Here is a 19,153-nt window from a genome sequence, read left to right on the forward strand (position 1 = left end):
AAGCTTAGCAATATCTATCTACACTTGTAACAGAAAGTCTCAAAATTTGGTGAAGATGCTCATCAGTAAGCTTAGATCTAAGTTTTGATTTTACTAGTTTCATTTTTGAAAATGTTTGCTCACAGATATATGTACTACCGAAAACTGAAAACATGCCAACAGCAAACTTTTTTAAGTCAGAATATTCTTCTGGTAGACTGGAATAAAATTCCAAAAGGCTATTGTCTTGAAACGCAGTTTTCAGGGCATCAATGGCTTGCAAATCAATTATTTGCATTTGATAAATTCCTGGAATATCTTCTGGTGATACACTGAAAGGGTTTTGAAACATTTGAATTTCCTGCTTATGATCATGGAAGTCCTTAAATCTATTTGCAAATTCTTCTTTTAAAAGTTCCATTGTCTTTGTACATTTTTCTTTTGAGGCAGTTGAAGTATTCCTTTTCTCATTCTGCAACACTTTACAACAGGGAATTTACAACAGGGAAAATGTATAAAGTTTTCATCACTGAACTGTTTCATAAAAACAACTAGTTTATTTTCAAATGCTTTCACCTCAGTAAACATATCTGATACCAATTTTCTATTGTCTTGCAGTCTTAAGTTCAAATTCTTCAAATGATCAGTTATAGCAGACAGAAAGCTAAGCAGAAAACCCAGTCTGAATCTGAAAATGCTTCTGGAGAGCATTACCCTTATATTGCTCTGAGGGCCACACTGAGTATCATTAAGGGCCGCAGGTTGGGGACCCCTGCTCTAAAGTCATCGTGTGTCGGTGTTTCGTCATTAGTAGGTTCTATCTGACTTTTTGACAAGTCTATATGATCTCAGAACAAATAAAGTCTTGCTTTAACACATGAATCTGTCATGAACTAACATACACAATCTTATAGTCAGTTATTAAGGACTAAAATTCTTCACTGACCCCTAGTAAGCTTACTGAGAGAATTATTATCACTAACTGACCACTCATTATTAATCCCGTACCTGACAAATATACTATCAAAAACCCCAAAATGTCTGTAACAAATGCTGAATATCCCTTCTATCTTATCTTACGTATCCCAAGATAAATTCTACCTCCTTTCAGTAATAGAAATCCTATGTCAAGGTACCATAAAAAAATCCGCTTAATCCCGATTACAAGTTTCCCTTGTGGAAAAATAATCATTAAACTTTTCCCTTTACAAAATGTATAAGGAGAAAAAAAAATAATTCAGCGCTTTTCCATTACAAAACGTAGTATGTATCATCACGCAAATTGGTGCCGCAACATATCAGTATCGACCTCCCGATTTGACCCTTTAAAATTCCTCATCATGGAATGTCATTATCAACATTCCTGAAAACGGTGTAAACCTCTGAGTAATCAACTTTAAAAGAAAATATCAACAATCGGTCTCATCACAGCATTGTCAGCACCAAGCCACCTGTGTATACAACATGTGCTCAAATCGCACTACGGACTTGTCTAGTAGTCAGACTCGTAAACTCAGAAATCATCATTCTTTCATATGGCCCAAAAATCATCCATTATAGCCTCGCTGGGAATCCTCAATAAATCCTCACTGATACTATAGAACCACATTCCTCAAAAATTATCCACAGGACATCCTCATTGTCAATTGTCCTCGAAAACGTCTATTAAAAAGCTACCAATTATAAAACATCCCCCACAGGCTAAATCCTAAGCCATTTGGCCACCGAAGTACCTCAAAGTAAACCATTTATGATACTGCCACATGTATATAACACCCTAGTAATCACCTCATCGGGATATAAATAACAGAAAACTACAATCACTTTCACTGTTTCGTCTTCTTTAATTTTCTTAAAATCCTGGAGAAATCTCCCCCTAATGTACCCGTGAGATTTCTCCAGGCTTTTAAGAAAATTAAAGAAGACGAAACAGTGAAAGTGACAAAAGTAAATAAATCTAATGCAGTGGTAATAATGAAAAGTGACTAAATGATACTGATACTTATACGAAACTGAGGTCTGACCCTACCCAGACAGTGAGCTCCCATTTTAATAAACCAATTAAATCCATTTTGAAGGGCTTTGACCATTTAATTAAACAGTTTATACCGCAATGCGCCTCCCTACCTTATATGTATGGTTTAGTCAAGACATAATATCAATAACCCTATCAGACCAATCATTAGTTCAGTGGGCTCAGTTACGTATAATTTATCTAAATGGCTTGTAAAAATTCTTACTCCTTTGGTAGGAAATATTTCTAACACAAATGTTAAAAACAATGTTGATTTTATAAACAAATTGAATAGTTTAAATTTGAATTTTGATATTAATATGGTTAGTTTTGATGTTCTCTCTTTATTTACAAAAGTGCCTGTAGATGACTTACTTGAATATTTGGAGGAGGAATTAGAACGTCATGACATTCCCGTAAGTGTATCAAAGAGTAAATTTTGTTTTAATGGGGAACTTTTTGTACAAAAGTTTGGCATGGCTATGGGTAATCCCTTATCTCCTGTCCTTAGCAATATTTACATGGAATTTTTTGAGACAAAACTCTTACCAAGAATTTTGCCCCAAAAAGTTATTTGGTTTAGATATGTGGATATCATCTGTATTTGGCCAGTTCACGAAAATCTCCAGGAATTCCTTAATAATCTCAATAATTTAGTCCCTTCTATAAAATTTACTGTAGAGGAAGAAAGAAATTGTAATTTGAATTTTCTTGATGTAACTGTCCATAGAAATGATAGAAATTTCACCTTTTCAGTCTTTCGAAAATCAACTAACATTGCCTCTTTTGTTCATTACTACTCCAATCACCATCAAAATGTTAAATTCTCTGTTTTTTCTGGGATGTTCCTGAGGGCTTTACGTGTCTGTAGCCCGCACTTTATTGACGCTGAAATTAAAACTATTTATGATATTGCATTGAAACTTAAATACCCAAGGACTTTTATAGATGTGGCATGGAAAAGAGCTAGAAAAAATTTTATTCAACTAATGACAAACTTGAATTTAGTAAGCATAACATTCTAAAATTACCCTATGATGAAAGGTTTTTAGATATTCCTAGAATTTTAAAGCTTTTTAACATAAATGTTGTTTTCAGTAATATTAATGTCAAGAGTTTAATAATAAAAAATTCTCCTAAAGATCTTCCAGGTGGCATATATAAAATTCCTTGCAAAAAGTGTGATAAAGTTTATTACGGACAGACCGGTAAATCTCTTTCACAACGTCTCAAACAACATCAATATTCTGTGAGAACTGGGCAAATATCGAATGCATTATTCGTACATATGAGAGATTTAGACCATCCTATTAACTGGAGTCAACCAAGAGCCTTAATCCCATGTAATGACACAGTTAAAAGGAATATCATTGAATCTTGTTTCATCAAGTCAAATAATAGAAATGTTCTAAATTTAAGTCCTGGTTTATTTAAACTTGATGCTTTCATTATGAAAAAAGTTGTAGATAAATAAAGCAACAAAATTAATATATTCAGTTTTTACATGTTTTGGACTGTAAAGGTACTTTGTAATTTCGGTTAGGTTTGTGACCGTGTGATATCCGATAATCCTGGATTATCTCTTTTAATTTTTACCCTTTTGACAATTAACCATCTGGTATTCTTGATCTTGTTTTGTACCTGAGACCTTTCTCTCCAATTGTACTTCATTAACTCCTTGACAATGTCTGAGTAAAGACGAAAGCGCTTGGATTTCTGACTATCATTTTCCTGTGGGATTCGCTTATATATATATATATATATATATATATATATATATATATATATATATAATATATATATATATATGTATATATATATACATATATATATATATATATATATGATATATATATATATAATATATATATATATAAGTTTACGTTGATTCTCCCCTGCAATGTTTGGGAGGAGGTATATTGCAATTTCACGCACCTGACATCAACTGTTGCCAAAACATCCATCATGTGAACTGAAAAATGTCTAAACCTCCCAACACTTACTCTTTATGCCCCTCTTCCTCTACCCCAGCGCTCCCCTCCCTTCCTCTTCTCTTCCCTTTTCCCATAGTCCAGCTGAAAAAACTCCTTAATCTCTTCAGCAACATTTAATAGAAATTACAGCGCTACCTGGCCATTAACTAATGAATAGACACTGTTATTAACTAACGTTGGACCAAATGATAGTTTTCCCGCGATCCATGAGACCATGCCATCATCACTGCCAGCTTTCAACTTTCACGTTTTGTAACTCCGATGATTGGGACCAAATCATGAATGGGCAAACGAATAGGGAAATATTTTTTAAAAATCTATGAACTATTACACAAATTTTGTCTTTGATGTGGATAATTGGGTGAAATGAACTACATACTGCGTTCCAAAGAGATCAACGTATTGAACTTCAACAAAGAACAAGAAAACTGAAAATGGAGCTAATGTCGTACCTTTAGAACAGCTCTTGAAATGCAGGAGATCGAACACGCACTCATTGACTGTCACAAATTCAGAAAAACCTAACCAAAATAGACCACGGAGTAGAGAAAGTAAGAATATGTCAAAATATCAAAAAGTGAAGAGAGGCTGCTTTAGTCCCCTTAAACTAAATGTCTGGTGGTAGAATACACATTCAACTTCAGAAAAGAATCTAAAATTGACGACCCACCACGCTTTACTATGCTGCAACGACCCCCGTAAAGCAAAATAATGGTTTCGAACTTTAGAAGAAATGATTGAAAAGAAAATCGACGCTCTTAGAATGGGATTCAAGATGGATTACCCGAAGGGTGGTGTGACGGCCTGTACTTTTAACTTACATGTAACTTTGCTTATTGCCTAGTTTCTTGAGGTACAAAGTTCTTCTACCAAAAAATCGACAACAATTTAACAGATAACATAAAATAAAATACGAAATCGCCATAATACAAATGTTTACTGCCTGGTACAAAGTTGCATTGCCAAGTAACAACAACATCAACTACAACCAAATAACAACAACAACAACAACAACAACAACAATAATAATAATAATAATAATAATAATAATAATAATAATAATAATAATAATAATAATAATATGCAAAATTTGCTGAACATTTCGTTTTGGGTTACCGATTGTGCCATCGACCTTCATGGCGATCAGAATTTTTCCCAAATCTATTTCCTAAAATCTTCGGGATTAACACTGCACTCTTCCCAAAGTGTAACTACCATCTATGACACCACGGGCTGCTCTAGGAACAAGAGCCCGTGCTGGCATAAGGGCAGTTAAATCTAAAACAACTACAACTACTATCTAAGACTAAGCAGAATTGTTTTTGATAAAATGTAGTAACGCTAACCACAGGCAAAGTCGTAATGATACGCCATCAATTCATGCCAATAAGTCATCACTTTTATTTATCAACTAGACAGTACATGTGCGTGTCATATCAGCTACGATCTGTGATTAATTTCGTTTAAATCCAATACTCGTCAAATAACAGGTGAGATATTCTTTTTTACCACAAAAAATGTGCCAATTTATCATAGTTTTCACTAAAAGGTGCACAACATACATCAGTCATAATTTGAGACTGCCACGGCAGTCCACGACAGATAACAATTTTCATGTTAATCACTGAAGATTTGTGCAATTCTTGGTTTGCACAATGCCTTTCTGGCATTTTCCTCAGTACCCATGCTGACTGTGTACAACAGGTCACTGCGATTCCTGCGACTCTACATGCGTAAACTATGTTAGGTCTTTAAAGACGACGCCTCCAATGTCTTTGAATTTGGACTTTCAGTTGCAGCCTTTCCGTCTGGGTCAAGATTTAGAGATCGAAATTGATTTCAGCAGCAGACGCGTTACATCCAAGCAGGCATTTTTAAGAGCCATTTGCCACAACCTCTGTTTTTCTTAGATTCTTCTGTTAATTTCGTTTACACACACACACACACACACACACCTTACCTTACCTTACAGACCTTATATCTTGTTCGGGTTGCCCCAGGTCCCTCAGTGTGAGGCACCTCTAATGTCTACCAGAGAGTTGTTAGTGTATGTTCCGGTATATTTTGCATCTTCCAATCTTGGATTGTTTGGGATGCAGCTTAGATATTTGTCGAGCTTTTTCTTAAACACATCTACGCTCACTCCTGATATTCCTCTGATGAGCTGGCAACGCATTGAATAGACGCTGCATTGTCGATGCTGGTGCGTAGTGGATTAATGTCCTGTGTGCTTTCCTTATTTTTCCTGGTATAGTTTTGGGCACTATTAATCTACCTCTGCTTGCTCTTTCTGATACTTTTAGCTCCATGATGTTTTTGGCTATTCCTTCTATCTGTTTCCATGCCTGAATTATCATGTAGCGTTCTCTTCTCCTTTCTAGACTATATAATTTTAAGGACTGTAGTCTTTCCCAGTAGTCCAGATCCTTAACTTCATCTATTCTAGCTGTAAAGGACCTTCGTACACTCTATTTGTGCAATATCCCTTTGATAGTGTGGGTACCATATCATATTGCAATATTCAAGTGGACTACGAACATATGTTTTATAAAGCATAATCATGTGTTCAGCTTTTCTTGTTTTGAAGTGCCGTAACAACATGTCCTGTGTGCTTTCCTTATTTTTCCTGGTATAGTTTTGGGCACTATTAATCTACCTCTGCTTGCTCTGTGATATTTTTAAGCTCCATGATGTTTTCGGCTATTCCTTCTATCTGTTTCCATGCCTGAATTATCATGTAGCATTCTCTTCTCCTTTCTAGACTATATAATTTTAAGGATTGTAGTCTTTCCCAGTAGTCCAAATCCTTAACTTCATCTATTCTAGCTGTAAAGGACCGTTTAGTACCCTCTCTCATTTTGGTGCAATATCCTTTTGATAGTGTGGGTACCATATCATATTGCAATATTCAAGTGGACTACGAACATATGTTTTATAAAGCATAATCATGTGTTCAGCTTTTCTTGTTTTGAAGTGCTGTAACAACATTCCCATTTTTGCTTTACATTTTTCCAGTAGAATTGCTATTTGATCATTGCATAACATGTTCCTTTTCAACATCACACCAAGGTCTTTAAGTGCTTCCTTATTTGTGATTGTCTCATTATTAGGTCCCCTATATGCATATAGCTTTCCTTCTCTGTCTCCATAATTTATTGATTCAAATTTATCAGAGTTAAATACCATCCTATTTACCTCTGCCCAATCATATACTTTGTTAAGGTCTCTTTGTAGCACGTTCCTATCTTCATCACAAGTAATTTCTCTACTTATTCTTGTGTCATCGGCGAAACTACTCTTAACATTACTGTCATAATAACAAACAGTAATGCAGCTAACACCGTACCTTGTGGCACACCTGATATTACCTTAGCTTCATCCGATTTCTCATCGTTTGCAATAACTATCTGTTTTCTGTTGTGTAAAAATTCTTTTAACCATCTTACTTTATCCACTATATTATGTTTTCTAATTTTCTTCGCTAATATATTATGATCTACCTTGTCAAAAGCTTTTGCAAAGTCTAGATAAACCACATCTGTTTCATTTCCGCTTTTCATATTTTTGTATATGTTCTCACAGTGGACTAACAGTTGGGTTTGTGTACTTTTTCCAGGTACAAAACCATGTTGTCCTATATTAAACAAATTATTTTCTATTAAGTGTTTCATAATATTTTTCTTCATTACCCTTTCATACACTTTCATTATATGTGATATTAGACTCACAGGCCTATAATTACTTGCCTCTAGTCTTGATCCACTTTTGAAAGTAGGGGTAATATATATGCTAATTTGTGCTCATCATAAATCTTGCCTGTATTTACACTTTGTCTTAATAATATTGCAAGTGGCTTTGCGATAGAATGAACTACTTTCTTTAACAAAATAGCAGGGACACCATCAGGCCCTGCTGCAGCTCCATTTTTAATTTCATTAATAGCCTGCACAATATCAGCTTCATTAATATCTATGTCTGCTAAATATTCACTATATTCATCCCTTACTTCTGTATCATTATCTTCATTATCTATTCTAGGGGTGAATTCTCTCTTACCGTATATCTTTCTGCCAATATGTTGCATATTTCCTTTTTTTCATTCAGTAATCTCCCTTCAGTTATTAGAGGGCCTATTTTTATTCTTCTTTTATTCATCTTTTTCTCATAAGAGTACAATAGTTTGGGGTTTTGCTTGATATTTACTAGGGTTTTTTCTTCCATGTCCCGTTTTTCATTTTCTTTTGATTGAATAATCTTTTGTTCTGCATTTTCTATCTTACTTTTTAGTTCCATCATTTTCCATGCATTTTTCTCTTTTACAAGACCTTTTTTCCACTTTCTGATTTTCTGGAATAAGATCCTTCTGTCTCTTGGTATGCATGACTGATGTTTACTTTTCTTCTTCGGTATATATTTATCCACTATTTTCTCTAATATTTTATATAATATCTCCATATTTACCTTTATATCATCACTTACGAAAATGTTATCCCAATCTTTGTTTAATTCTTCATTTATTTCTGATCATTTTATATTTTTACTGTAGAAGTTGTATTTTCCATATCCTTCCCACTTTTTCATTTCTTGCTTATCTCTGTTTTCATTTGCTTTGGAATGGACTGTTAATTCTATGACTAGGTCTAAAGTATTTTCCTTTCATGTTGGTGTACAAAAATATTAATACAAATAAAACATTTTTCAAGAAATTGAATCTCAAACTTTATTTAAATTAAATAATTAATCAATTGAGTTAAGTAACCCCTTGAATTTGTATGTGCATGGACTTCCATGTTTCCACGGTCCTTGGATACGTCACTAAATGACAGACGTCAGACCTAACAAGGACGCGGAAAAAGCTCGGGTAAGACAGTACTAAAGTACCGCTACGACCCTTCACTACCACCACCGTCGCCAGAGACAAGACGGAAGGTTATCGGTTACGAAATATTTTGAGGATTCGATAGTTGGCTGGTCGGGTGATCAATTTCTACTTTATTCACTTTTTATTGATGGATCGTTTCCCGGAGGTACTGATGTGGTAATGCTGCTCAAGAGACTTCCTGTTTGAATCACGAGCCTTCGTAAGGTGTACGAAATTGAACATTGAGAAGAAAATAAGCTTCATGCGTGTGGGGGTTCGAGGTTGAAGGACAATAACATGGTGGAGGACGACGGCTGAGTTCCAAGATCTTCGCTGCTGGCTGCCTAACTCGGGTAAGTTCATGTAATGCAGATCCAAGGGTGTTATGTGTACTTTGTCGGCGATAGTGTATTATACACTTAAAGATCATTGAGGCAAGGCCCTTCATTAATTTTTCAACCTTCAGTGATTTGATTAACGTATCGAGTATAAAATAGTTTGAGATTTAAGTTTCTTGTTTAGCTCGGTACCTTTTTGTTATGAAGTGTGTTGGGATGGCAACCAGTCGCTCCCTATAACTTAGTCTTTTTTCCTGTAGGTTGGAGTTTCGCTAAAAGGGGTGGAACCTTGGAGTGAAGAGAGGTCAAGAGCTATCGTCTTGGAACTAGCAGGACACTTTCGTCAATGTAGACTGGGGATTAATTACTTAATTTCATGAAGCTATACCCTTCAATAACTTCAGTCTTGAATCAAGTTTTATATTAAAGTATTTAATTTTCATCAAATTTCTCTTGTCCTAATTATTCTTTCCATCCTAAGTTACTCTAGTAACTTTTCGATAAAAATTTAGCGAAAATGGCGCCCAACGTGGGGCCTGCTTCAGCTCTGGCCTTCTCTCCACGTCCTGATTCCCCGGACCCCCCTACGGTTTTCTCACGGTATTTGGTTTAACCCGACAGCTAATTGAATCCATTTTTCTTGTTGATATTAATTTATTGTTGTTCCTAGTTTGTATACTATTGGTGGTAGCTTATTTACATTATAATTTTGGTAAATTTGAAATTTATTGCTGAAAGCCTTTTTCAATTATGTCTGCTAGTGAGTTAGAGCAACTTGATTCTACACAAGAATCCTCGCTTCTCGGAGTTTTAGGAGAGTCTGATGATGACTGTAAAGTACTTGTTAGTATCCGGAGTGGCAAGAGACAGTCTGTAACGAAGACTTTAAAGAGTATTGAGAAGGGTCCACTGGATATTATTAAATGTGAATTTTATCTTGACAAGTTAGGCGATCTTTTAACAGAATTAAATTCGCTTGATGAGAAGATAAATAGTTTTATGCTTCATTCTAGACTTTGGAGTTCGGTACAGTATCACCGACAGGCGGAAGTTGATGAAAAGTACTCTGACGGTATAAGGTTGGCGATTAAACGGTTGTCTAGGGAATTAACTCTCTTGTCAAAGTCTGCTGTAGCAGCAGCAACCCCTACTCCTTCCACACCGCATGAAGTACATCATTCTTATCATAAAATAACTTTGCCTAGCATAGAACTACCTTATTTTGATGGGAACCCTGCCACTTATCATAAATTTGTTAATTCATTTGAAAGTCTTCTTTCCAAATACGACCTTTCCTCGTTTGAGCAATTTTCTTATCTCTCAAAACAGTTAACGGGGCCCGCAAAGAAACTGGTAGATTCCCTTGCCTTGAAAGATTTGAATTATGAATCTGCTAAGAAACTACTCAATGAAGCTTTTAGTGATAAGCTTAGTCAACAATACTCGGTAATTAAGGGTTTGTGCAAGTTGAGTCTTGATCCTAATGCTAAGGATGGCTATCAGTGGATAAGCGAAGCTCGTGTCTTAGAGGAACAGGTTCGATCGTTAGATATAAAGGGAGATTTGTTTGTTCAATATTTTCTTTGGGAAAGTCTGTGTGATGGATTTAAAAGTCAGCTTGTCTCTATTACAAACAAGTCGAAACCATCTTTGAAAGAAATTTTGGATAACCTATTTGAAGCAAATAATAGATTTATGGACCTTCAGTCCAACATGTCTGAGAAAACGAAAGGGAATTTAGTTAAGCAATCGTCAAATGCTGTATCAGTCTCTGTTACTTCCAAAGATTCTTCAAAGTCGTTGTGCCCTGGTTCGAAATTTAAGGTGACCTGCCCACTGTGCATTGTTCCCAACGGATAAAGTTAATTCCAAATGACCATAAATTGAGTGAGTGTATGAAATACCCCAGTCCTGGTAGTACTGCGAGAAACTTAATCGGTTGGGGGCTGCTATAAATGTGGTTTAACTTCACATAATGCTAAAGTTTGTCATTTTAAATTTAATCGGCCGTGTATGAAATTTCATTTATTTCACATGTCTTATTTATGCCTTGGTTTAGCTAATAAGGGTGCTAATAAGGTTAAAGACGAAATGGGCACTAATACAAATAAAGCTAATGTTCCTAAACGTACTGATACCAAAGTAGTTAAAACTACTACTAACGGAATGCTAACTATGTCTACGGGCTTAGAGGCATTTAATGATGTAATTCTCCCCACTGGGACCGTATATGTAGAGAATTCGGGTCGTAAAATTCCATGGAGAGTGTTTAAGGATCTTGGTTCCCAAACAACTTTAGTAAAAGGGTCTCCGGAAGACATTCCCAACTGCTCAGTCGTTGATAAAGTGAATCTTACGATTCAAGGAATTAATTCGGTCAAGAATCACGATACTTACATTGTAGAGTTTCCCGTTCATGTTCCTGGCCAGGGAAAGCAGTTATTAAGGGCAATTTGTGTAGACTAAATTAATTCAAAATTTGTGGCACCTGGATTAAAGAAATTAGCAGACGCCCTGGTTGAGAAGGGTCATACCCTGGCAGATAAGCATATAGATTCTGATACTATAGACTATTTTACAATCTTGCTTGGTAGCGATCAAAGCCATATTTTCCCACTTGCACAGAAAGACTTCGGTTACAATGGTAAATGTCCCTCTACTTTTTATGAAACTCCGTCGGGTTTAATGCTTTCTGGAAGTGCCTCTTTGTTTTTAGAACCTTAATTTGCTATGTATTCCATTTGATGGCAATTCTGACGGCACGTCTCTATGACTAACCGTTAATAGTAACATAAGTACTTTGCTAGAAGAGAAGGAACTTTTTGATGACCAAAAGATTCAGAATGCGACTGACGAAATCCTCGAATCAATATTCCCACTTCAACTTTATGAAATACTTCAAGACGACCCTAGAGAATCTGTTTTGGACAACGTGAAAATAGTAAATTAATTGAGAACATTCTTAGTGATATTCGGAGAGATCCTAAGACAGGTAGGTTAGTTGTGCCCGCTTTATGGGAGAAGGAAATACAGCATTTAATGTCTCCCAACTATAATCTTGCAGTGTCAGTTCTCAATTCTCAAAAAGGAAGCTTTCGCCTGAGAGGTTAAAGGAATACGATGCAGTTATACAGAACCAATTTGAAGATGGAGTAATTGAACGTATTGCAGATCTTCCCTCATTTCTTAGAGAGAATCCAGATGTATCATTTCTAGCTCATAATGCTGTGTTCCGAAACAACTCTAACACGACGAAGTGTAGGGTTGTCTTTCTATCGAATTTAAGTGAAAGAACAAATGAGAAATATCTTTCCCATAATCAGTGTTCCATGGCAGGAGCTAATTTGAATAATAAAATGCAGATTTCAACACTACTACTAAGGTTTGACAAGTATTTGCTGACTTATGATTTGAAAAAAGCCTTTTTACAGCTTTTACTTAGAGAAGAGGACACGAGAAAGTTACTTTTTCTATGGTTTAAGGGTATTTCTAAGAACGATTTCTCAATTGTTGGCTATCGTTTCCGACGAGTGCCTTTTGGAATGAGATATTCTCCATTTTTGTTAATGATAGCTCTCTATTACATATTGATCCATATGATGATGATGATGAAGAGACTCTGAGCATAAAAAGGTGTTTGTATAACCTTTCTTACATGGATAACTTAGCCATAACTTCAAATGCGGATAATGTTTTGTTTAAGGCATTAAATGTTTCTGTATCGACGTTCCGAGAATTTGGATTCGAATTACAAGAGTTTTGTACGAATTCTGTACCCTTAAGAGAACAATTAAATAAGTTTGAACACTGCACTGAAAAAGAATCAAAGCTTTTTGGCCTAATTTGGAATACAGAGAATGATGCGATTAAAACTCGTGAACTTAAATTAAACCCTAAAGCTAATACAAAAAGGTTAATTTTAAGTACTATTCATTCCAATTATGATCCTTTTGGGTTTTCAATACCAGTTTTAAACCGAAGCAAATTGTTTATGCATTCCTTGCAGAATGACAAGAATATTGGATGGGATACGCCGTTAAGCAGCGAGCTGATGAAAGAATGGTCGAAGATTGCCAAACAGGTTAACAAGAGCTCAGAAATTGTAGTACCTCGTTCTGTCGGTAATCGTTGTGACGAGTACAATTTGTTGGTCTATACGGACGCAAGTAAAGAATTGTTAGGCTGTGCTTTATATTTGGTGGCTGTCAATTCAGCAGACACCAAGCTGATTTTGGCAAAGAATTCTGTGCTTTGTAAGAAATTAAGAACAAAGTCTATTCCTGTACTGGAATTGATATCTGTACATTTTGGAGTAAAGACGGCCGTAGATGTAGCTGAACAGCTAAAGAATGCTGTTGTTCCTATTCGGATTCGTAATATTTATTGCTTCACAGATTCTATGATTGTTCTAAGTTGGATTAAGTCTAAGGAGTTTGAGTTTGTCAAAATAGATAGGAAGCAAGTGATGGTTAACAATAGGCTAAATGATATTTCGACACTTTGTTCTAAGCGAACAGTGATTTTCGACCATATAGGTGGTGATGAGAACCCTAGTGACTGTCTTACTCGGTGTGATTCAGAGAAAATGCTTCGTAGCACGCTCTTTTTAACAGGTCCAAAATTTCTAGATTCTCCATCAGTGCAGAGTGATTGTTCCTCATCCCGGTGCAAAGCCGCCTTCCGTGAGTTGCTCTGTTAGGACAAATTTCATTTTGAATTCTGAACCACTTATACCGTTAAACACGTTTTCGTCCTTTAGTAAGGCGGTCAAGGTTTTGAGTATTGTCTTCCTCTTTGTTACCAAGTTGAAACGAAGGTTAAAACTGACTAAGAATATACCAGAGAATACCTCTGACGAACAGAATGAAACTGCTCGTAGCACCATTCACCTTTTAGTGCATGCACAAAAGGCTGCCTTTCCCCAAGTTTATGATACGCTGGCTACAGGTAATTTTTCAGAACCCCTTATATCACAGTTGAATTTATTTCTTGATGAAAGTGGGCTTATTAGGGTACAAAGTAAGTTTTGTAAATTAAAAGCTGCTTATGATGAGAGGTGTCCGATACTATTGGGAAAAAATTGCCCTGTGGCTAGAAGTATAATTTGGGATACTCATGTAAAACTGCGACATGCTGGAATTTACAAAACTTTAGGTTTACTCAGGAAAAGGTTTTGGATTATTAATGGCTTTGTGGTTGTAAAGAAGGTTTTAAAAGGCTGTTTGATATGTAAAAGGTTGAATGCAAGAACTGTCAAAATTAATCAAAATGCATATAGAGATTTCAGAATAAACCCAGAGGCTATTCCGTTTAGGAATATTTGCATAGACCATTGTGGACCTTTCTTGGTTAAGGACAGAAATAAACAAAACTATAAGGTATATGTGCTGGTCATATCCTGTTTTTGGTCTAGAGCAATTAATCTGGTTGTATGCAGGTTTATTGATAAAAACTCCTTTCTTAGGGCATTACAATTGCATATTTTTGAGTACGGTTTCCCTTCCTTAATAGTTAGTGATAATGGAAGCCCAATAGTGGCGGGAGTAGAGCAAACTATTTCCTATCTAAATGATTTAGAGACCATTGACTTCTTAAGATCGCATAATATTAAGTCTTTAAAATTTCATCCATTCCCAGCTAATGCACATAAATTAGGTGGGTTTGTTGAAACTATGGTTAAGCAAGTGAAAAGGATAGTTACTTCGAGCATTCGAAATAACATTTTGGATTACAATGATTTTCAATTCTTGATTGCTGAGGCTAAAATGCTCGTAAATAAGAGACCAATCGCCTTCAGAAATGCTCTAAATAAATTAGATTTTGACCACAGCGTGCCTGTCCCTTTGACTCCAGAGATGATAGTGAAGGGGTATGAAGTACCTTGTGTGAGTATAATTCCGGAGCTTAATATTTCAGATCAGGAAGAGTCTTGGGGTGTGTCTGATGATATATTCGACAATAATCAAGAGGCAGTTTTATCTCTTTTTGGTAAACTTATGAAAGTGAAACATAACTTGGAAAAAATCTATCAGGGTGAATTTACTGCTACGTTGTTCAGTCAAGCAACGGATAGAAAAAATAGGTATGGTAAGAAATCTCATACTGAATTAAGGGTAGGAGATTTAGTGAGTATAAAAACAGATTTTATAAAGCCTTTTGCTTACCCGCTAGGTATCATCGTACAAATTGAAAAGAATGACCTGGATGAAGTAACAAGCGCTAGTGTACGTAAATCCAACGGAGAAATTGTAAGACGACACGTTGATAATTTGATATTCCTAACAGATACTTCCATCAACGTTGACAGTAACTCTGTTTCTCCTGAATTTGTTCCTGAAACCTGTACAGTTTCCTACAAGTCTGAGAGATCAGCTGCTCGTAAGTGTCGAGAACGGAACAAGGCACTAATTGAGCAACACAAGGTTTAATGTGATTGTAGTGTTGTAAAATTTATTGTATAACTTTTGTTTTTTTATTTATTCTAGTTTCACAATTCCAAGAAATTGCTCACCCGGCCCCGCCAGTGTACAAAAATATTAATACAAATAAAACATTTTTCAAGAAATTGAATCTCAAACTTTATTTAAATTAAATAATTAATCAATTGAGTTAAGTAACCCCTTGAATTTGTACGTGCATGGACTTCCATGTTTCCACGGTCCTTGGATACGTCACTAAATGACAGACGTCAGACCTAACAAGGACGCGGAAAAAGCTCGGGTAAGACAGTACTAAAGTACCGCTACGACCCTTCACTACCACCACCGTCGCCAGAGACAAGACGGAAGGTTATCGGTTACGAAATATTTTGAGGATTCGATAGTTGGCTGGTCGGGTGATCAATTTCTACTTTATTCACTTTTTATTGATGGATCGTTTCCCGGAGGTACTGATGTGGTAATGCTGCTCAAGAGACTTCCTGTTGAATCACGAGCCTTCGTAAGGTGTACGAAATTGAACATGAGAAAATAAGCTCATCGTGTGGGGGTTCGAGGTGAAGGACAATACATGGTGGAGGACGACGGCTGAGTTCCAAGATCTTCGCTGCTGGCTGCCTAACTCGGGTAAGTTCATGTAATGCAGATCCAAGGGTGTTATGTGTACTTTGTCGGCGATAGTGTATTATACACTTAAAGATCATTGAGGCAAGGCCCTTCATTAATTTTTCAACCTTCAGTGATTTGATTAACGTATAGAGTATAAAATAGTTTGAGATTTAAGTTTCTTGTTTAGCCTCGGTACCTTTTTGTTATGAAGTGTGTTTGGGATGGCAACCAGTCGCTCCCTATAACTTAGTCTTTTTTCCTGTAGGTTGGAGTTTCGCTAAAAGGGGTGGAACCTTGGAGTGAAGAGAGGTCAAGAGCTATCGTCTTGGAACTAGCAGGACACTTTCGTCAATGTAGACTGGGGATTAATTACTTAATTTCATGAAGCTATACCCTTCAATAACTTCAGTCTTGAATCAAGTTTTATATTAAAGTATTTAATTTTCATCAATTTTCTCTTGTCCTAATTATTCTTTCCATCCTAAGTTACTCTAGTAACTTTTCGATAAAAATTTAGCGAAGTTGGCAGGTGATTTATTTGTTGAATGTTGTAGCATATCTAATAGCTTTTCGAATTGCCTCTTATCTTCTGCACTATTATTACTCTCTTTTTTACATGTATAAATACAACAAAATTCTCCTATTCGATCTTTCCAGTCTACGAAAGGAAAGTTAAAGTCTCCGGATAGGATAATAGTCCAGTCCTTGTGATTTCTACATATATCATCCAATTTTTCTATTATTGTGTCAAACTCTTTAGTATTAGGGGGTCTATATATTACTATGTTCATTAATTTTTCAGATTCAAATTCTATCGCTATTAGTTCACATCCTGAGTTACTATATTTCTCATATATTTTTCCTTGTTTTTTGTCTATCCCATATATCGCGGTTCCCCCTTGATTCCTATTTTTTCTACCTGATCTATAAGTTTGGAACCCTTTTATTTGATTGTCATTACCAGTCTCTTGGGAATACCAGGTTTCACTTATATTCATTATATGTATTTTCTTTTCAATTTGGGTTAGTTCTTCTAAGTACTCTATTTTCCTTTTTGAGTTACTTGTAACTAAACCCTGCGCATTCATCACTATGATGGTTTGCGTGTTATCTCCTTCATTTAATATGGGTAATAATAAGGATTTTCCCATGTCTCTTTCCTGTTCTGGTATGTTGTTCTTTTCTTCATTTCCAGAAATTCTGGCATTAAAAAATCTAACTTTTCCAAAATATCTGATCTTCCTTCATCATAATTATTCATTTTGTGTCTGAATCTTCAATTTTCTCCGTATCTGCAATATCCCCTAGCATCGTACATACAGTATATATCTCTTGAGCTGTAGTATCTTGGAGCTGATGCTTGGAAATTCTTTGCTGACACCATATCGCGGTGATGGCTTGCTTTTTTCCTTCACCTCATGTTCTTTGTTCCTCTCTTTATCTGTTTCTTTCCTATTTTGGATTTTATTATTTAATTGATTATTTAATTGATTTTGAATCATGGCTACAGGGTGCATATATTTACATTTTTTGTCGCACTTACATCCTTTTCCTTTTTTTAGGTTTTTGGATATTTTTGGATGTAGATCTCTGCAATCCTCCTCATAGCTGCCTAGGTATGCACATTTACCATAGATTTCATAGTTGTGACATACCTTGGGATGTTTGTAGCAACATCTTTCTCCAAATCTGCAATTCCCTCTTTTCAAAAGGGTGCAGACTTTGTCTTTCTTGTCTATTTTTTCCTCTTTCCCATCAGTGTGCAGATCTGGGTAGAGCCTCTTCGGGATTTTATTTTGTGTTGTCATGTAATTTATTTCTTCGTATGTATGCTGCTTGACTGCCTCATATGTAGTATCAATGAGTATCTCTGCATCCATACTCTTGTCTTGTTCTTTGTTTTCCTTATTTTTTTTTGTCATTTGTTTTGTTTTCTTCTCTTCCGTTTTCCTCTTCTTATTCCTCTTCCTCTTCTTCTATGACATTATGGTCTGAAATACTCGCATTACACACAGGCACACACACACATATATGTATAAGAGAATACCACAGGAAAAAGATAGGCAGAAATCCAAGCCCCATCGTCTTTAGTAAGACATGTCTTAGTAAAGACGAAAGCGCTTGGATTTCTGCCTATCATTTTCCTGTGATATTCGCTTATTTAATGAAGTCACGTGCGTCTACTGTTATTTTTTAAGCATATATATTTATTTATTTCTGTTCACTGACCTTATTTTTCACGTTTATTGTACTTTACTTCAATTCGCAGTGTTCTCTTCTTTCACGGATAGGTAATCTATTCCGTGGAAGTCACTTGTCGCCTGTCGGGTTAATGGTGTTTCACTCAAGTTCCATATATGCTTATTTTGTATAATAAGAATATTAATAGAAAAGATCACATGACAAAATTATAATATCGATACGTCGTCCGTGTCCTGGAGGGACCTTTAGAATTATGAATTAAAGACAGTGCGAAGACGAAACATACAAGTTGTATCAAAATCTGTCGATTCTTGCAAAGAGCTGAATCGTAGGATAGTAGAATGCGACTGTGATTATGAATGGAGATTGAAATGATGGTGAGAATATTTTTTGATTCCCCCCCCCCCCCCTCCCTTCCCCTCATTGCTGAAGATGACCGTAAGGTCAACAAACGTTCAAGGTTTCCGGAAAGTGCCGAATGTTCTGCAATTTCATACTGGACATTTCAGTAAGTTTATTTATTTATTTATTTTTAACAAAGCAGAGGCGTTGATCCTACGATCAATCTCAGCTTTTATCCAAGCTATTTTCTGTATTGTATCTACATCCATTCTGTAGAAAAATACCTGGCACATAATGATGATGATTGTTTGCGTGTGGATGCGTGTGTACGCGGCTCCCCTTGGCCTACTTTGACAGATAAACATAGTACGAAATTC

General features: G+C 35.8%; 1 long non-coding RNA gene across 1 annotated transcript; it reads left to right on the forward strand.

Moving 5' to 3' along the window:
- The first annotated feature begins 15,209 nt into the window (after window positions 1-15,209).
- LOC135207107 (uncharacterized) lies at window positions 15,210-16,677 on the forward strand. Its single transcript, XR_010312878.1, has 2 exons — window positions 15,210-16,250; window positions 16,498-16,677. It is a non-coding gene; the product is annotated as an uncharacterized LOC135207107 (long non-coding RNA).
- The last annotated feature ends 2,476 nt before the right edge of the window (window positions 16,678-19,153 follow it).

The sequence above is a fragment of the Macrobrachium nipponense genome, chromosome 32 (genome assembly GCF_015104395.2).
Source record: "Macrobrachium nipponense isolate FS-2020 chromosome 32, ASM1510439v2, whole genome shotgun sequence".
NCBI classification, from domain to species: Eukaryota; Metazoa; Arthropoda; class Malacostraca; order Decapoda; family Palaemonidae; genus Macrobrachium; species Macrobrachium nipponense.